A 19,232-nucleotide genomic window follows, 5' to 3' on the forward strand; every position below is an offset into this window, starting at 1 on the left:
CATACAATGAACCAAAGTTCACTCCAAAAGCCTAACAATTTTTCCCTATTTTCCCTCCTCTAATCTTCTTATATATAAAAGTTAACCCGAGTGATTATTTTAGCCCTAATTTTAACCTAAAACCTAAGCTAATTTTTACTGTATTACCCCTGACCTATTTTGAGATCCCATACAATGAACCAAAGTTCACTCCAAAAGCCTAACAGTTTTTCCCTATTTTCCCTCCTCTAATCTTCTTACATATAAAAGTTAACCCGAGTGAATATTTTAGCCCTAATTTTAGCCTAAAACCTAAGCTAATTTTTACTGTATTACCCCTGACCTATTTTGAGATCCCATACAATGAACCAAAGTTCACTCCAAAAGCCTAACAATTTTCCCTATTTTCCCTCCTCTAATCCTCTTATATATAAAAGTTAACCCGAGTGATTATTTTAGCCCTAATTTTAACCTAAAACCTAAGCTAACTTTTACTGTATTACCCTAGACCTATTTTGAGACCCCATACAATGAACCAAAGTTCACTCCAAAAGCCTAACAATTTTTCCCTATTTTCCCTCCTCTAATGTTCTTATATATAAAAGTTAATCGGAGTGATTATTTTAGCCCTAATTTTAACCTAAAACCTAAGCTAACTTTTACTACCCCTGACCTATTTTGAGACCCCATACAATGAACCAAAGTTCACTTCAAAAGCCTAAAACAATTTCCCTATTTTCCCTCCTCTAATCTACTTATATATAAAAGTTAACCCGAGTGATTATTTTAGCCCTAATTTTAACCTAAAACCTAAGCTAATTTTTACTGTATTACCCCTGACCTATTTTGATACCCCATACAATGAACCAAAGTTCACTCCAAAAGCCTAACAATTTTTCCCTATTTTCCCTCCTCTAATCTTCTTATATATAAAAGTTAACCCGAGTGATTATTTTAGCCCTAATTTAAACCTAAAACCTAAGCTAATTTTTACTGTATTACCCCTGACCTATTTTGATACCCCATACAATGAACCAAAGTTCACTCCAAAAGCCTAACAATTTTTCCCTATTTTCCCTCCTCTAATCTTCTTATATATAAAAGTTAACCCGAGTGATTATTTTAGCCCTAATTTTAACCTAAAACGTAAGCTAACTTTTACTGTATTACCCCTGACCTATTTTGATACCCCATACAATGAACCAAAGTTCACTCCAAAAGCCTAACAATTTTTCCCTATTTTCCCTCCTCTAATCTTCTTATATATAAAAGTTAACCCGAGTGATTATTTTAGCCCTAATTTTAAGCTAAAACCTAAGCTAACTTTTACTACCCCTGACCTATTCTGAGACCCCATACAATGAACCAAAGTTCACTTCAAAAGCCTAACAATTTTTCCCAATTTTCCCTCCTCTAATGTTCTTATATATAAAAGTTAATCCGAGTGATTATTTTAGCCCTAATTTTAACCTAAACCGTAAGCTAACTTTTACTGTATTACCCCTGACCTATTTTGATACCCCATACAATGAACCAAAGTTCACTCCAAAAGCCTAACAATTTTTCCCTATTTTCCCTCCTCTAATCTTCTTATATATAAAAGTTAATCCGAGTGATTATTTTAGCCCTAATTTTAACCTAAAACGTAAGCTAACTTTTACTGTATTACCCCTGACCTATTTTGAGACCCCAGACAATGAACCAAAGTTCACTTCAAAAGCCTAACAATTTTTCCCTATTTTCCCTCCTCTAATCCTTTTATATATAAAAATTAATCCGAGTGATTATTTTAGCCCTAATTTTAACCTAAAATCTAAGCTAACTTTTACTGTATTACCCCTGACCTATTTTGAGACCCCATACAATGAACCAAAGTTCACTCCAAAAGCCTAACAATTTTTCCCTATTTTCCCTCCTCTAATCTTCTTATATATAAAAGTTAACCCGAGTGATTATTTTAGCCCTAATTTTAACCTAAAACCTAAGCTAATTTTTACTGTATTACCCCTGACCTATTTTGAGATCCCATACAATGAACCAAAGTTCACTCCAAAAGCCTAACAGTTTTTCCCTATTTTCCCTCCTCTAATCTTCTTACATATAAAAGTTAACCCGAGTGATTATTTTAGCCCTAATTTTAGCCTAAAACCTAAGCTAATTTTTACTGTATTACCCCTGACCTATTTTGAGATCCCATACAATGAACCAAAGTTCACTCCAAAAGCCTAACAATTTTCCCTATTTTCCCTCCTCTAATCCTCTTATATATAAAAGTTAACCCGAGTGATTATTTTAGCCCTAATTTTAACCTAAAACCTAAGCTAACTTTTACTGTATTACCCTAGACCTATTTTGAGACCCCATACAATGAACCAAAGTTCACTCCAAAAGCCTAACAATTTTTCCCTATTTTCCCTCCTCTAATGTTCTTATATATAAAAGTTAATCGGAGTGATTATTTTAGCCCTAATTTTAACCTAAAACCTAAGCTAACTTTTACTACCCCTGACCTATTTTGAGACCCCATACAATGAACCAAAGTTCACTTCAAAAGCCTAAAACAATTTCCCTATTTTCCCTCCTCTAATCTTCTTATATATAAAAGTTAACCCGAGTGATTATTTTAGCCCTAATTTTAACCTAAAACCTAAGCTAATTTTTACTGTATTACCCCTGACCTATTTTGATACCCCATACAATGAACCAAAGTTCACTCCAAAAGCCTAACAATTTTTCCCTATTTTCCCTCCTCTAATCTTCTTATATATAAAAGTTAACCCGAGTGATTATTTTAGCCCTAATTTAAACCTAAAACCTAAGCTAATTTTTACTGTATTACCCCTGACCTATTTTGATACCCCATACAATGAACCAAAGTTCACTCCAAAAGCCTAACAATTTTTCCCTATTTTCCCTCCTCTAATCTTCTTATATATAAAAGTTAACCCGAGTGATTATTTTAGCCCTAATTTTAACCTAAAACGTAAGCTAACTTTTACTGTATTACCCCTGACCTATTTTGATACCCCATACAATGAACCAAAGTTCACTCCAAAAGCCTAACAATTTTTCCCTATTTTCCCTCCTCTAATCTTCTTATATATAAAAGTTAACCCGAGTGATTATTTTAGCCCTAATTTTAAGCTAAAACCTAAGCTAACTTTTACTACCCCTGACCTATTCTGAGACCCCATACAATGAACCAAAGTTCACTTCAAAAGCCTAACAATTTTTCCCAATTTTCCCTCCTCTAATGTTCTTATATATAAAAGTTAATCCGAGTGATTATTTTAGCCCTAATTTTAACCTAAACCGTAAGCTAACTTTTACTGTATTACCCCTGACCTATTTTGATACCCCATACAATGAACCAAAGTTCACTCCAAAAGCCTAACAATTTTTCCCTATTTTCCCTCCTCTAATCTTCTTATATATAAAAGTTAATCCGAGTGATTATTTTAGCCCTAATTTTAACCTAAAACGTAAGCTAACTTTTACTGTATTACCCCTGACCTATTTTGAGACCCCAGACAATGAACCAAAGTTCACTTCAAAAGCCTAACAATTTTTCCCTATTTTCCCTCCTCTAATCCTTTTATATATAAAAATTAATCCGAGTGATTATTTTAGCCCTAATTTTAACCTAAAATCTAAGCTAACTTTTACTGTATTACCCCTGACCTATTTTGAGACCCCATACAATGAACCAAAGTTCACTCCAAAAGCCTAACAATTTTTCCCTATTTTCCCTCCTCTAATCTTCTTATATATAAAAGTTAACCCGAGTGATTATTTTAGCCCTAATTTTAACCTAAAACCTAAGCTAATTTTTACTGTATTACCCCTGACCTATTTTGAGATCCCATACAATGAACCAAAGTTCACTCCAAAAGCCTAACAGTTTTTCCCTATTTTCCCTCCTCTAATCTTCTTACATATAAAAGTTAACCCGAGTGATTATTTTAGCCCTAATTTTAGCCTAAAACCTAAGCTAATTTTTACTGTATTACCCCTGACCTATTTTGAGATCCCATACAATGAACCAAAGTTCACTCCAAAAGCCTAACAATTTTCCCTATTTTCCCTCCTCTAATCCTCTTATATATAAAAGTTAACCCGAGTGATTATTTTAGCCCTAATTTTAACCTAAAACCTAAGCTAACTTTTACTGTATTACCCTAGACCTATTTTGAGACCCCATACAATGAACCAAAGTTCACTCCAAAAGCCTAACAATTTTTCCCTATTTTCCCTCCTCTAATGTTCTTATATATAAAAGTTAATCGGAGTGATTATTTTAGCCCTAATTTTAACCTAAAACCTAAGCTAACTTTTACTACCCCTGACCTATTTTGAGACCCCATACAATGAACCAAAGTTCACTTCAAAAGCCTAAAACAATTTCCCTATTTTCCCTCCTCTAATCTTCTTATATATAAAAGTTAACCCGAGTGATTATTTTAGCCCTAATTTTAACCTAAAACCTAAGCTAATTTTTACTGTATTACCCCTGACCTATTTTGATACCCCATACAATGAACCAAAGTTCACTCCAAAAGCCTAACAATTTTTCCCTATTTTCCCTCCTCTAATCTTCTTATATATAAAAGTTAACCCGAGTGATTATTTTAGCCCTAATTTTAACCTAAAACCTAAGCTAACTTTTACTACCCCTGACCTATTCTGAGACCCCATACAATGAACCAAAGTTCACTTCAAAAGCCTAACAATTTTTCCCAATTTTCCCTCCTCTAATGTTCTTATATATAAAAGTTAATCCGAGTGATTATTTTAGCCCTAATTTTAACCTAAAACGTAAGCTAACTTTTACTGTATTACCCCTGACCTATTTTGATACCCCATACAATGAACCAAAGTTCACTCCAAAAGCCTAACAATTTTTCCCTATTTTCCCTCCTCTAATCTTCTTATATATAAAAGTTAACCCGAGTGATTATTTTAGCCCTAATTTTAACCTAAAACCTAAGCTAACTTTTACTACCCCTGACCTATTCTGAGACCCCATACAATGAACCAAAGTTCACTTCAAAAGCCTAACAATTTTTCCCGATTTTCCCTCCTCTAATGTTCTTATATATAAAAGTTAATCCGAGTGATTATTTTAGCCCTAATTTTAACCTAAAACGTAAGCTAACTTTTACTGTATTACCCCTGACCTATTTTGATACCCCATACAATGAACCAAAGTTCACTCCAAAAGCCTAACAATTTTTCCCTATTTTCCCTCCTCTAATCTTCTTATATATAAAAGTTAATCCGAGTGATTATTTTAGCCCTAATTTTAACCTAAAACGTAAGCTAACTTTTACTGTATTACCCCTGACCTATTTTGAGACCCCAGACAATGAACCAAAGTTCACTTCAAAAGCCTAACAATTTTTCCCTATTTTCCCTCCTCTAATCCTTTTATATATAAAAATTAATCCGAGTGATTATTTTAGCCCTAATTTTAACCTAAAATCTAAGCTAACTTTTACTGTATTACCCCTGACCTATTTTGAGACCCCATACAATGAACCAAAGTTCACTCCAAAAGCCTAACAATTTTTCCCTATTTTCCCTCCTCTAATCTTCTTATATATAAAAGTTAACCCGAGTGATTATTTTAGCCCTAATTTTAACCTAAAACCTAAGCTAATTTTTACTGTATTACCCCTGACCTATTTTGAGATCCCATACAATGAACCAAAGTTCACTCCAAAAGCCTAACAATTTTTCCCTATTTTCCCTCCTCTAATCTTCTTACATATAAAAGTTAACCCGAGTGATTATTTTAGCCCTAATTTTAGCCTAAAACCTAAGCTAATTTTTACTGTATTACCCCTGACCTATTTTGAGATCCCATACAATGAACCAAAGTTCACTCCAAAAGCCTAACAATTTTCCCTATTTTCCCTCCTCTAATCCTCTTATATATAAAAGTTAAACCGAGTGATTATTTTAGCCCTAATTTTAACCTAAAACCTAAGCTAACTTTTACTGTATTACCCTAGACCTATTTTGAGACCCCATACAATGAACCAAAGTTCACTCCAAAAGCCTAACAATTTTTCCCTATTTTCCCTCCTCTAATGTTCTTATATATAAAAGTTAATCGGAGTGATTATTTTAGCCCTAATTTTAACCTAAAACCTAAGCTAACTTTTACTACCCCTGACCTATTTTGAGACCCCATACAATGAACCAAAGTTCACTTCAAAAGCCTAAAACAATTTCCCTATTTTCCCTCCTCTAATCTTCTTATATATAAAAGTTAACCCGAGTGATTATTTTAGCCCTAATTTTAACCTAAAACCTAAGCTAATTTTTACTGTATTACCCCTGACCTATTTTGATACCCCATACAATGAACCAAAGTTCACTTCAAAAGCCTAACAATTTTTCCCAATTTTCCCTCCTCTAATGTTCTTATATATAAAAGTTAATCCGAGTGATTATTTTAGCCCTAATTTTAACCTAAAACGTAAGCTAACTTTTACTGTATTACCCCTGACCTATTTTGATACCCCATACAATGAACCAAAGTTCACTCCAAAAGCCTAACAATTTTTCCCTATTTTCCCTCCTCTAATCTTCTTATATATAAAAGTTAATCCGAGTGATTATTTTAGCCCTCATTTTAACCTAAAACGTAAGCTAACTTTTACTGTATTACCCCTGACCTATTTTGAGACCCCAGACAATGAACCAAAGTTCACTTCAAAAGCCTAACAATTTTTCCCTATTTTCCCTCCTCTAATCCTTTTATATATAAAAATTAATCCGAGTGATTATTTTAGCCCTAATTTTAACCTAAAATCTAAGCTAACTTTTACTGTATTACCCCTGACCTATTTTGAGACCCCATACAATGAACCAAAGTTCACTCCAAAAGCCTAACAATTTTTCCCTATTTTCCCTCCTCTAATCTTCTTATATATAAAAGTTAACTCGAGTGATTATTTTAGCCCTAATTTTAACCTAAAACCTAAGCTAATTTTTACTGTATTACCCCTGACCTATTTTGAGATCCCATACAATGAACCAAAGTTCACTCCATAAGCCTAACAGTTTTTCCCTATTTTCCCTCCTCTAATCTTCTTACATATAAAAGTTAACCCGAGTGATTATTTTAGCCCTAATTTTAGCCTAAAACCTAAGCTAATTTTTACTGTATTACCCCTGACCTATTTTGAGATCCCATACAATGAACCAAAGTTCACTCCAAAAGCCTAACAATTTTCCCTATTTTCCCTCCTCTAATCCTCTTATATATAAAAGTTAACCCGAGTGATTATTTTAGCCCTAATTTTAACCTAAAACCTAAGCTAACTTTTACTGTATTACCCTAGACCTATTTTGAGACCCCATACAATGAACCAAAGTTCACTCCAAAAGCCTAACAATTTTTCCCTATTTTCCCTCCTCTAATGTTCTTATATATAAAAGTTAATCGGAGTGATTATTTTAGCCCTAATTTTAACCTAAAACCTAAGCTAACTTTTACTACCCCTGACCTATTCTGAGACCCCATACAATGAACCAAAGTTCACTTCAAAAGCCTAACAATTTTTCCCGATTTTCCCTCCTCTAATGTTCTTATATATAAAAATTAATCCGAGTGATTATTTTAGCCCTAATTTTAACCTAAAATCTAAGCTAACTTTTACTGTATTACCCCTGACCTATTTTGAGACCCCATACAATGAACCAAAGTTCACTCCAAAAGCCTAACAATTTTTCCCTATTTTCCCTCCTCTAATCTTCTTATATATAAAAGTTAACCCGAGTGATTATTTTAGCCCTAATTTTAACCTAATACCTAAGCTAATTTTTACTGTATTACCCCTGACCTATTTTGAGATCCCATACAATGAACCAAAGTTCACTCCATAAGCCTAACAGTTTTTCCCTATTTTCCCTCCTCTAATCTTCTTACATATAAAAGTTAACCCGAGTGATTATTTTAGCCCTAATTTTAGCCTAAAACCTAAGCTAATTTTTACTGTATTACCCCTGACCTATTTTGAGATCCCATACAATGAACCAAAGTTCACTCCAAAAGCCTAACAATTTTTCCCTATTTTCCCTCCTCTAATCTTCTTATATATAAAAGTTAACTCGAGTGATTATTTTAGCCCTAATTTTAACCTAAAACCTAAGCTAATTTTTACTGTATTACCCCTGACCTATTTTGAGATCCCATACAATGAACCAAAGTTCACTCCATAAGCCTAACAGTTTTTCCCTATTTTCCCTCCTCTAATCTTCTTACATATAAAAGTTAACCCGAGTGATTATTTTAGCCCTAATTTTAGCCTAAAACCTAAGCTAATTTTTACTGTATTACCCCTGACCTATTTTGAGATCCCATACAATGAACCAAAGTTCACTCCAAAAGCCTAACAATTTTCCCTATTTTCCCTCCTCTAATCCTCTTATATATAAAAGTTAACCCGAGTGATTATTTTAGCCCTAATTTTAACCTAAAACCTAAGCTAACTTTTACTGTATTACCCTAGACCTATTTTGAGACCCCATACAATGAACCAAAGTTCACTCCAAAAGCCTAACAATTTTTCCCTATTTTCCCTCCTCTAATGTTCTTATATATAAAAGTTAATCGGAGTGATTATTTTAGCCCTAATTTTAACCTAAAACCTAAGCTAACTTTTACTACCCCTGACCTATTCTGAGACCCCATACAATGAACCAAAGTTCACTTCAAAAGCCTAACAATTTTTCCCGATTTTCCCTCCTCTAATGTTCTTATATATAAAAATTAATCCGAGTGATTATTTTAGCCCTAATTTTAACCTAAAATCTAAGCTAACTTTTACTGTATTACCCCTGACCTATTTTGAGACCCCATACAATGAACCAAAGTTCACTCCAAAAGCCTAACAATTTTTCCCTATTTTCCCTCCTCTAATCTTCTTATATATAAAAGTTAACCCGAGTGATTATTTTAGCCCTAATTTTAACCTAATACCTAAGCTAATTTTTACTGTATTACCCCTGACCTATTTTGAGATCCCATACAATGAACCAAAGTTCACTCCATAAGCCTAACAGTTTTTCCCTATTTTCCCTCCTCTAATCTTCTTACTTATAAAAGTTAACCCGAGTGATTATTTTAGCCCTAATTTTAGCCTAAAACCTAAGCTAATTTTTACTGTATTACCCCTGACCTATTTTGAGATCCCATACAATGAACCAAAGTTCACTCCAAAAGCCTAACAATTTTCCCTATTTTCCCTCCTCTAATCCTCTTATATATAAAAGTTAACCCGAGTAATAATTTTAGCCCTAATTTTAACCTAAAACCTAAGCTAACTTTTACTGTATTACCCTAGACCTATTTTGAGACCCCATACAATGAACCAAAGTTCACTCCAAAAGCCTAACAATTTTTCCCTATTTTCCCTCCTCTAATGTTCTTATATATAAAAGTTAATCGGAGTGATTATTTTAGCCCTAATTTTAACCTAAAACCTAAGCTAACTTTTACTACCCCTGACCTATTCTGAGACCCCATACAATGAACCAAAGTTCACTTCAAAAGCCTAACAATTTTTCCCGATTTTCCCTCCTCTAATGTTCTTATATATAAAAATTAATCCGAGTGATTATTTTAGCCCTAATTTTAACCTAAAATCTAAGCTAACTTTTACTGTATTACCCCTGACCTATTTTGAGACCCCATACAATGAACCAAAGTTCACTCCAAAAGCCTAACAATTTTTCCCTATTTTCCCTCCTCTAATCTTCTTATATATAAAAGTTAACCCGAGTGATTATTTTAGCCCTAATTTTAACCTAAAACCTAAGCTAATTTTTACTGTATTACCCCTGACCTATTTTGAGATCCCATACAATGAACCAAAGTTCACTCCATAAGCCTAACAGTTTTTCCCTATTTTCCCTCCTCTAATCTTCTTACATATAAAAGTTAACCCGAGTGATTATTTTAACCCTAATTTTAGCCTAAAACCTAAGCTAATTTTTACTGTATTACCCCTGACCTATTTTGAGATCCCATACAATGAACCAAAGTACACTCCAAAAGCCTAACAATTTTCCCTATTTTCCCTCCTCTAATCCTCTTATATATAAAAGTTAACCCGAGTGATTATTTTAGCCCTAATTTTAACCTAAAACCTAAGCTAACTTTTACTGTATTACCCTAGACCTATTTTGAGACCCCATACAATGAACCAAAGTTCACTCCAAAAGCCTAACAATTTTTCCCTATTTTCCCTCCTCTAATCTTCTTATATATAAAAGTTAACCCGAGTGATTATTTTAGCCCTAATTTTAACCTAAAACCTAAGCTAACTTTTACTACCCCTGACCTATTCTGAGACCCCATACAATGAACCAAAGTTCACTTCAAAAGCCTAACAATTTTTCCCGATTTTCCCTCCTCTAATGTTCTTATATATAAAAGTTAATCGGAGTGATTATTTTAGCCCTAATTTTAACCTAAAACGTAAGCTAACTTTTACTGTATTACCCCTGACCTATTTTGATACCCCATACAATGAACCAAAGTTCACTCCAAAAGCCTAACAATTTTTCCCTATTTTCCCTCCTCTAATCTTCTTATATATAAAAGTTAACCCGAGTGATTATTTTAGCCATAATTTTAACCTAAAAGCTAAGCTTACTTTTACTACCCCTGACCTATTTTGAGACCCCATACAATGAACCAAAGTTCACATTAAAAGCCTAAAAATTTTTCCCTATTTTCCCTCCTCTAATCTTCTTATCTTCTTATATATAAAAGTTAACCCGAGTGATTATTTTAGCCCTAATTTTAACCTAAAACCTAAGCTAATTTTTACTGTATTACCCCTGACCTATTTTGATACCCCGTACAATGAACCAAAGTTCACTCCAAAAGCCTAACAATTTTTCCCTATTTTCCCTCCTCTAATCTTCTTATATATAAAAGTTAACCCGAGTGATTATTTTAGCCCTAATTTTAACCTAAAACCTAAGCTAACTTTTACTGTATTACCCCTGACCTATTTTGAGACCTCATAAAATGAACCAAAGTTCACTTCAAAAGCCTAACAATTTTTCCCTATTCACTACAAGAAAAAATGCATTTTGCGACCCTTAAAATGACGGATTGCGACTGTTCTAAGGGTCGCAAATTCACATCTGCGACTGTTCTTGAACTGTTAGGGATGTTGGGGTCGCAACAGCATTTTGCGACAGTTCACGAAACAGCCGCTGCAACAGCCGCAATGGGTATTGCGACAGTTCAAAACAGTCGCAAAGTACATTTTTCTTTTGTTTGAAAGGGGTGTTGCGACAGTTCAAAACAGTCGCAATTGATGAAAAATATTTTTAAAATCCCATTGCAGCAGTTTGGAACTGTCGCAATTGTTGAATTTATTTAAAAAAAATAAATCAGTTTAATTATACTCGAAACATATCGTCAGACGTTATCTCATCAAATGTGAGACTCTTATTATAACAATAATAGAGATCATACATTAAGGTTTGAAACTTGATGTTTCATGGATTCTTTGCGGCATGGTTCCAAACAAAATCTATATATGTTTCAGACAAAATTATACAGATCATATACATCATGTACACATCTTTCCAGACACACTACCTCTGAAAACTTCCACAAATTTAAGAACCAATGGCTTGAGCTAATTCAAAATAATGATGCCTAACAAGCTGTTTGTCCGACTGACCCCTCAAGCTTCAAGCTCATGAGTTGGTTCACCTCGGAGCCAAATTCATCGGGAAGCTTGTTGAAGACATCACGGCAAAATCTAGAGATCATAGCCGCCTTTGCTTTTTCATAGTCTATTCCTCTCTGTTGAAAGTAAAATAACTGATATTCACCAATTTTCGACGTACTAGCCTCATGCTCAATTCTTGCTGTTGGATTTTCACCTAGAAAACAATTGCAATTTCATGAGCAGAAGTCTTGAGGCAAGTTTCTTGACATTACAGAATAGAAAAAAGGGTGAAAATAAGAAGGAAACAAATAGAAAGTAGTAGGAGTTAACTTGGGTATGGAAACTGTGCACAATATTGCTATCAAATAAACAGAGCTAAATCCATATCAACAATGAACTATTTTGTCTCAACCAAACATTGTAAGAGTTTTAGCCTCCTGTAAACAAGATAAAAGACACGCTTCTTCAAGCTATATGTATACACAACTTGCTTTTCCATGAAGTTATGTAACAGACTAACTAAGCCAATCTTAACTAATTATCAACTAGTTTGCATTAAAAATGTGCCTTAACTAACATAGACACACACATTATGTCCCCTAACCAGTGTATTGAATCGATGTTGCTCTTAAGAACGTTTGCAATGTCAAGTTAGATAGTCTTTGTTGTTCATTAAAACTTAACATTATTCACCATCATGAATGAGAAAAAGAGGAGGCATGACAATTCTGTAATAGGATTCAGGGCCTTAATATTTAAGAGCTTATCATATAAGAAAGACAACAGTTAAAGTTGATTGTGAGTGTTTAACGAAATCAGTTCCATGTTGAAGAAAATTGACTGTGAATGTTTATAAACCAGAGACTAAACATTAATATCCAAACGTACTCTCATGCAATTGCAACGTATAAGAAGCATTGAACAAATCTTAAATCTTATTTGAATCAATTCAAAAGTGTGTCACCTCTCGACCGAATGATGGTTCCAACCTTCATCACATGTCACTTGTGAGATTTGCGTCCACTTCTTGCTCGTTTTTCTACAAGAACAAAAATCAGTAAATCACTCATCAAACACACACAAACCACATCACCTCTACTGATTACTAAACCCAAATGTATATAAAACCACATCAACTACCAAAACATTCCAATGAACTATCACAATTTTGTATACAAACTCTGCCCTGATACCTTTCTAAGTTATAATTGCGGAAAAGAAACCAAGCACAACAACATGAATAGTCTCATGCATAAGTTTCACTACCTTTTGCTCTGGAAAAAAAACCCAACACAAACTCTATTGATTAATTAACTAACTAACTAACCTGAGAAGTGAGTCGACATCGTTACCCAAAATGATGTCATCGAATATCTCGCTGTACCTGCAAGGATATGCAAAGTGGCCAAATTAAATAAAATTCACAGGTACATTGATGATGATATCTTGTTGTTCTAATTTCTTGAATACCTTTATTTGTTCAAATTCGGAAACGATATAGCCTCTATTAAACAACAGTGAAACTGCAAATTTATTGATAAACCTTGATCATCCTAGTAGATAGCCCTCTTTCTTCAGTATACACAGAACCTTGAGAATTGCAGATTGAGTCTGAAGGTTTAGATTTTGTATGTTCATTTGATTCTAAACACCAAGTGAGAAACAGGAAGTTTAGTTCATGCGTTAGAATGAAAAAATGATTTACATAATAATAAGATAAACAACAATCAAGAAACACCTTATGCTATATCAACAACTTAAATTGATCCAATGACAACCAAATCATCATTATCCATTATTGCTGAACTGTAAAGGTATCTACCATGAGAGGCTTTGTTCTCATAAAGAAGGATATGACTAAGTGCAACATCAACTGTAAAGGTATCTACCATGAGAGGCTTTGTTCTCATAAAGAAGGATATGACCAAGTGCAACATCATCAATATGAACATATCCCATCCTTCCATGCCATTGAAATTTCTCTGTTTCCCCTGTGAATTTAATTAGCAATATGGTTAATCATATAATTTTACAAAATATATCAATCAAATTAAGCCTAGAAGATTTGTGTGTGTGTAACTTTGAACAAGCCTAGCACATCAGATGCAAGTGCAATTTTGGTTCAAGAAGCATGCCCAATTAGCATACATAATACGAAATACATCATGATCACAGTGAATTGAAAAAGTCCTTTGGAGTTATACTATGATACACTACCCTATAGTGAAAGCCAATTTGAAATTAATCTAAAATTGAAGTAATTGAAAGAAAAGAAAGAAAAAAAAAAAAAAAACTAAATCAGAATAATACAAAACATTTTTTCAATTAACTTGCACATCCCTGCAGAATCAATATAGCAAGACATGTGTATAAATCATGTATTCATTACATTGGAAAACAAATTATGGAAGCAAACCAACATTTGTATAAAGTATGTATTCACTTGAATATATTACCTCTCACATTGACACTAAAACTCAAATTATCCTTATTAGTCCCTCATTTTATTTGTTTGTCAGTTGTAAACACCAAAAAACCTTTTCTTGATACACACATGTCTACAATCATCCACTCAGGTAATTTACCTTCTGAAAGATACCATTGGGATCATTATTACTTCTTGGAAGCCATTAGTTAGTGAGATCAATAGACATAGCTATTAGCCAACTTATAAATTGTGAAGAAAAAAAAATTAATGATCACATGGGATTTTCAAAGAACAGGGTGATATTCCTTTTGTTGAGTGAAGGAGCAAAGTTCTGTCAACTTTCTAGTTTCAATCCATTGGTACCCCATGAAATAAGCCACTAATGAAAGAGTTAATTGTGAAAAAGTTTGATCCTTTCTAATCTCCTAATGATAATGGTGTGTCTTTTATTGATGCACTTTCAATACTAATTCTAGATCCAAATCACTAAAACCTTTTTGCCTACCGCTACACTATAGTGGCTATGACTTACACGGTTATAACATTCTTTCATTGAAACCAACCTTTATGGATAAAAAACAAACAGCTATCCTAAGCAATAATCAACATAATTACAAAAATCAGCTATCATAAGCTATCCTTTCGTTGAAACCAACCTTTCTCAGGTTCTTGTAACAGTGCATTAAACAAAATTTCTTGTCATTGGACTGCAATTCATAAATATATTAAATTGAGTAACATGTTTAACCATGATCACCAATGTTATGAACAATTCTAAATGCATAGAACGAAGAAATAAAAACAAAAGAAAATAAAAATGATTAGTTCACGAATTATTTGGAGAGAAGCATCATGGTTTATTCCCACCTTTTCATAGCGAGTCACAACTTCTTCTCGTGTTCCATGGTGACCTGTCGTTCGAAAAAGGAAGCATTGTCGCTTTCTTCAATTTATTACAAAGCTAATTCCCCCTCGTTGACCTCAAAGCACCACCATAACACAATATTGTAATCATTGGATTGACCTGCATTCGATAAAATTCCAATTTAGATCCACATTATTCCGTTCAAAGAGAAAAATCCATAACGCAATATATCTAAAAAAAAATTACACATAAAAAGAAAATAACCAAAGGTCTTAGAGAAAAAACACCATTGATAGCATATCACAGAAGTTAACAAAGAAGCTCTTAGAAAGAAAAAACAGGTCAAGGCACAAAACAAAGACTTTTAGAGCTTAACTGAAAAAAGCTTAAAAGTTGCGTAGAGTAGCAGCAAAGAAAATAGATTAATTCTACAATAGTTTTCATCATAAACAGGAAAAACAACACAACCTCAGTGAATATTGCAGAAGCCATCCCAAACTGATAACCTTGCAAAAAACAGCACTAGCCTCCTCTACTTTAAACAAATCTGATCCTTTTAGTCCAGGAATCGCACATGATTAAAAAATCATGAAATTAACACACAGAAAAACACTCAAATCAACAGAAAAGTGGAAAATTTTAAAAATAAATTATTAAATAAACCAAAAAAAAAAATTATAACCTGGAAAAGGAACCGAACTAACCTGGAAAAAGGGTCAAGAAAAGGAACGGCGGAAAAAGAACATTGAGTGCAGTGGAGAAATAAGCTTCGACTGAGACAAGGGTCGGTGATAGTGAGATTGAGTGAGGTGGAGAACAGTGAGCTTCGATTTTAGGGGATTTAGCTTCGATTGAGTCATGGTGAGATTGAGTAAGGTGGAACAGTAGGCTTCGATTGAGGGTGATAGAGATTTAGCTTCAATTAGGGAAAGTGAGATTGAAATTGAAACGTGAGATTGGGGAAAGTGAGATTGGGGAGGTGGATTGGATTTTAGGGTTTTGAAATTATGGGAGGGAGAATGAAATTAAGAAAGAGGGAGTTACAAAATATTTGGGGCAAAAGCTTAGATATGAAAGCGTTTGGAAAAAAAGCAATAAATCTTGCGACTGTTGACTCTACCAGTCGCAATAACAGTCGTAAAGGTGTACTCTGCAACAGTTCTAACATAAGGGTCGCAAAGGAAGTGTCGCAAAATGACATTTTTCTTGTAGTGATTTTCGCTCCTCTAATATTCTTATATATAAAAGTTAATCCGAGTGATTAATTTAGCCCTAATTTTAAGATAAAACGTAAGCTAACATTTACTGTATTACCCCTGACCTATTTTGAGAGAGGGGAGGTGTTTTCCCTATTTTCCCTCCTCTAATCTTCTTATATATAAAAGTTAACCCGAGTGATTATTTTAGCCCTAATTTTAACCTGAAACCTAAGCCAATTTTTACAGTATTACCTCTGACCTATTTATAGACCCCATACAATCAACCAAAGTTCACTCCAAAAGCCTAACAATTTTTCCCTATTTTCCCTCCTCTAATCTTCTTATACATAAAAGTTAACCCGAGTGATTATTTTAGCCCTAATTTTAACCTAAAACCTAAGTTGTAACATCCCGCTCGTCAGGTAATGGAAAATTCATCTGTTAAATGTATCAGAGGACTAAGATTCGTGGAAAGTGATTATGATGAAGAAAGTTAAGTACGACGAAAGATATTTATAAGTAATATCAGTTAAGCATGAGTTATGTATCAAGGTCAGGTAAACACGACTGAGACGAAGGGCATTTAAGTAATCTCGCACAAGGGAGTATATAAGTGATTTTGAGGGTGGAAACCTCATAATTTCTTCCTCTTTCTCTCTCTAGGTTTTGAGAGAAAGAGTTCTCTCCTCCTTCCCTCTACCATGCGCCCTCCCTCCCTCTCTTCTCTAATCAACCAAACTTCTTCCAAATTAAGATCAAGCATGATTAAGCATGGCTTAGCAAGCAAGAAACAAGTGAAGGAAAGGATTAAAGCTTGGTTTGATGGGAAAAGCTAAGGATCAAGATTGAAGCAAAAGCTAGGGTTTGAGCTTGGACTTGAAGGAAAGCAAGCAAACATGATAGGGTGAGTTCCATAGATGGAATTCCTTACCTTTGGGATTATGATTATGACTTGTAGAAAACATGATTTGGATTAGTATGTAAGTTAGGGTTTTAGCACCCCTTTTGCCATTAATCATTGAAATGATGTTGTTTGTTGTCATGTAAATGTTCTAAGATGTTTTCTATGTATTCTGGGTGTCTTGTGTGCATTGGAAACTCAATTTTGAGGTTTAGAGGTCAAAATTACGAATTCTGCAGGTCTGGTACTGAAGAACCTCGCTTAAGCGAGAAAAATCTCGCTCAAGCGAGATTTTTGCCGAATCAAATTAAAATCTCGCTTGGAATCTCGCTCAAGCGAGAAATCTCGCTTGGAATCTCGCTCAAGCATGATGAATCTCGCTCAAGCGAGATTTCACAGCACAGTACTATTTTACAAGAAAATTCATGAAATGCACTGGTTTTGACCAAGTTTTTCCCTGCAGTCTCTTATAACTTTAAAAACCCCTCAAAGTCAAGTTATCATTGCACATTACCCCTAAAGATATTGGTAAAGAAATGCATAAACAACATCAAGAATTTCAATGACGAATTGCACATGAAATGTTATATTATGATATAGACTGGGATAGCAAGTTATTCATTAAGCATGAAGGGGTAGCAATGAACTAAGAAAGGGAATGTACGTAGAGCCTCGACTTAGCTAGTCGAGAACTAGAAAGATAGAAAGAAACCCTAGAATGATAAGACGCGAAGTGTAACCTTCGCATATGATCAAGTATGATTTAGCAAGTAAGAGTTTACCACTAATCGGTTCGATTAAGGTTCTGAGGTAAACAATCAAGTATGTACATGTTTAACTTATGTATACGACAAGACCATGATTTAATAAGTGTAGGTGACATGTCTCTTGCTATCCACATCAGGGGGATACAAGGGGTTCTCATGATGAGAACGATTCAAGCCGTAAGGGACCCGCATGTCACTGAGTAAACAAGATGTAGGTGCTCGTGTCTCTTGTTATCCACGCCAGGGGGATACGGGAGGTTCTCGACCTAAGGGGAACGGTTCAAGCCGCAAGGGACCCGCACGACACCGAGGGAGTCCGATGTACGTACATCGGTCATGTATGGGATTGATCTCGGGGTTACTCCACTCGGGACTATCCATAAAATGAATCAAGATAATAACTGTTTGTTCAACGCTAACCAATGAATGAACTTAGATACGTTTATGTATGATATGATTATGATTATGTTATGTTCAAGATTATGTAAGAGTGAATCCATGCAAGTATATGTTTAAGAATAAGAGCATTAGATGCTAAATGACAAGTATAAGGCATGGAATAGAGTAAGACATGAACATGATACCGATGACGATCTTAGGTTTCCCCTTATCGTCCGGTTTAGAATCGTGCCATGATTATGTTATGTTTAGGCCTCGATACGTAGAACGTATCTTTGGCAATGCGGTCTTAGGTTCCCCTCGACCGCCATGACACGTATAGGAAGTAAAGCCTATAACAAGTTAAGTTAAGACTATGACGGCTTTAGTATGCACTACCGTCTAAGTATGCAAGTCCCCACACACGTATAATCAACCGTCAGGTTGTAATGTAGACACGTGGTGACCGTAGGTTTCCCCTTGAGGTTACCTATAGCCTAGGATTTAGGGGAACTCACTGAGACATTATGTCTCATCCCAATCCTTATTTGTTTCAGTTAAGCAGGATGTTATGCAAGCTTGAAGCCGGATGGATGTTTCAACAAGTGCGCGTTCGTATCGCTTCAAGGTGCCAAGAAAATCAAGGATGTAAATTCTATGTATGGATGAGATGTTTATGTTGTTGTGTGTACGAACGCAATTTGTTGTATAAATATTCATTCTTATGGAATTTTGTGTTGTAAACTTTAATGTATCCAGTACTAATATTAACGCACGTGCTAGACTTTCTAGATACGTCTGGTAGGTGTGTTACATAAGTTAACTTTTATTGTATTACCCCAGACCTATTTTGAGACCCCATACAATGAACCAAAGTTCACTCCAAAAGCCTAACAATTTTTCCCTATTTTCCCTCCTCTAATCTTCTTATATATAAAAGTTAACCCGAGTGATTATTTTAGCCCTAATTTTAACCTAAAACCTAAGCTAATTTTTACTGTATTACC

At 34.3% G+C, this 19,232-nt stretch overlaps 1 long non-coding RNA gene across 4 annotated transcripts; it reads right to left on the bottom strand.

The window, feature by feature from the left end:
- Window positions 1-12,647: 12,647 nt before the first annotated feature.
- Window positions 12,648-16,190, bottom strand: LOC146954954 (uncharacterized). 4 transcript variants are annotated; one of them, XR_015015632.1, is made up of 8 exons: window positions 15,685-16,190; window positions 15,449-15,533; window positions 14,983-15,139; window positions 14,772-14,822; window positions 13,577-13,678; window positions 13,158-13,331; window positions 13,015-13,071; window positions 12,648-12,726 (listed from the first exon to the last, which is right to left on the bottom strand). It is a non-coding gene; the product is annotated as an uncharacterized LOC146954954 (long non-coding RNA). The 4 variants fall into 4 exon arrangements; XR_015015634.1 differs by lacking the exon at window positions 14,772-14,822 and having other exon boundaries at window positions 15,449-15,527; XR_015015628.1 differs by lacking the exon at window positions 14,772-14,822.
- Window positions 16,191-19,232: the final 3,042 nt, after the last annotated feature.

Source organism: Medicago sativa, chromosome 1 (genome assembly GCF_051527215.1).
Source record: "Medicago sativa cultivar Bolivia chromosome 1, Bolivia_mono, whole genome shotgun sequence".
Classification (NCBI taxonomy): domain Eukaryota; kingdom Viridiplantae; phylum Streptophyta; class Magnoliopsida; order Fabales; family Fabaceae; genus Medicago; species Medicago sativa.